A 2,612-nucleotide genomic window follows, 5' to 3' on the forward strand; every position below is an offset into this window, starting at 1 on the left:
AGGCTCCGTTAACCGATAAGCTATACCATAACACTCGAAGAGCGGTAAGCACGTCTCGGCTTGGTGGTAGTGAGTGACGGTACTGACGGTAGTGGTGGGCAGCTACCGGTAGTTACGGGTTTTATCGGTAACAACCTTGACGGTAGCTTACCGGCAAAAATTCTACTACCGTTAAGGCTCCGTTAACCGATAAGCTATACCATAACACTCAGAGAGCGATAAGCACGTCTCGGCTTGGTGCTACTGAGTGACGGTACTGACGGGCCCAGTGTCCCGCTAATTTTACCGGTTAAACCTTTACCATTAAGCAAGTATGTACCGCTAAGGTCTCGGTAATTTTTTACCATTAAACCGTTTTTTCGGCACTTTTGCTAATTTCTTATTAGAATTCATGTTATTTCTGTGATCAGCATACGGAACTATATTATCTGTGAAAGTTTCATCAAAAAATTCCGCGTGTCGCCAAACGAAGACCCATATATATATTTATATATATATATATATATATATATATATATATATATATCTGTATATATACATATATATATATATATTAGAATAAATAGGCAGTAAGTTATCTTTTAAACATGTTTGGTTAAAGACCAGCGAAAATTCAGTATCAAGTAATTTCTTAGTAGTTTTCTCCATCTTCCGAATAGACTTCTTGTAATCAGAAGGGAGGTCAAAAACGAGGCTTCCGAGATCCATATTGTATTGTTAAGAAAATACTATACAATAATACATAATGCGAGCTTTCGGTTGATGCTTTCAACCATCTTCAGGCGAGAAAAGTATCTAATACATAAAAGGAGGCTAACAATTTAAGTACAGAAATTTGGTGTATACATGGTACTGGGAGAGGTCACAGTTGCTACCCAGGTTGGCGCACAATGGAGCTACGTGGGGTGGGTCTGTTGTTGATTGGTGAGATTATGTCCGGTGGGATTATGTTCGGTGGGATTATGTCGGCTGCGCTGGGATTCCGTAGGGAGGATCTGTTGTTTCTGGGAGTTGCGATGCTCGGAGGATGTCTTTGATGTCTTTGATGTCTTTATATATATATATATTATATATATATATATATATATATATATATATATATATGTATATATATATATATATATATGCTTAAGTGATGAAAATGCCAATATTTTCTGTTTCTAAATAAGAATATGAACTAATTTGTATGAAAAAATAATTGAGGAAATAAATAAAAAAACACGCTGACAATGAAATCTAATATATCCTTGAGTATTCACCTTGGTTTTTGGATCACGTGCTGGGCTTGTGATCGACATCTATTTCCCTCTCGGAAGAGAGCTCAGAGCTCGTATGACTGATCTATGGGTAATGCTGTGACCTTACACGCACCCCCTTCCAACTCCCCGCCCACGAGAGTTGGAGTAACGACTCGGAGCGCAGCGATACTGAAATTATTCCAACCCTGGACAGATGTGTATGTGTGTGATTCACCTTGGTCACCTTGGTCTTTGGATCTAAGGTCTCGGTAATTTTTAACCATTAAAACAGTTTTTTCGGCACTTTGATTTCTAAACAAAAATTTTTTATTTCTGTGATCAGCATACGAAACTATATTAATTGTGAAAGTTTCATCGAAAAATTCAGCGTGGCCAAACGGAAAAGACTATATATATATATATATATATATATATATATATATATATATATATATATATATATATATATATATATATATATATATATGCAAAGTAGACCACTTGGAAAAAGAAACTAACGAAGCAGAGCGCTTTCGTATATTACATCTTCAGTGCAACAAGTGCAAGACGTAATATACGAAAGCGCTCTGCTTCGTTAGTTTCTTTTTCCAAGTGGTCTACTTTGCATAAGTGAACACACGTACCCGTGTTCTTATTAGCATATATATATATATATATATATATATATATATATATATATATATATATATGTATGTGTGTGTGTGTGTGTATACATATGTATATGTATACACACACACACACACACACACACACACACACACACACACACACACACACACACACACACACACATATATATATATATATATATATATATGTATATATATATATAGATATACATATATGTATTATATGTATATACATATGTATATATATATGTATATATATATTATATATATATATATACTGTATATATATATATTTCTCTTTACATTTTGCCTATAGCACCGGTAGGCATGTAGGGTAGGTTAGTGCTTCCTTCGCCCGCTCGTGATGCAGGAGGCAGGAGTTTTATAGTGACGACGTTACAAAACTTGAGTTGTGACTATACACTATAGTAGGATGAAATTTATTAAAGATTTAAGTCATAAAGGCGACTCGAACTTGGGACGTCACTACTACCTCACGAGTCTTTTACCGGTAAAATACCGGTAATTCCGGTAACGGCATTGTTGTTTACCGGTAATTCCGGTTCTAAAATGAGCGGTATTTGCCCAGCACTACTGGAGGATTAGGGTTGGTTCACACTATCGGTCCGGTCGCGCTCCACTCTCGGTCTGCTCTCGGTTCTGAGGCATTCACATCCCTCCATCGCCCCTCCCTCGATACCAGTAGAAGTCTTACCATCAGTTA

The sequence above is a fragment of the Oratosquilla oratoria genome, chromosome 23, assembly GCF_046742065.1.
Source record: "Oratosquilla oratoria isolate Oo_2021 chromosome 23, ASM4674206v1, whole genome shotgun sequence".
NCBI lineage: Eukaryota > Metazoa > Arthropoda > Malacostraca > Stomatopoda > Squillidae > Oratosquilla > Oratosquilla oratoria.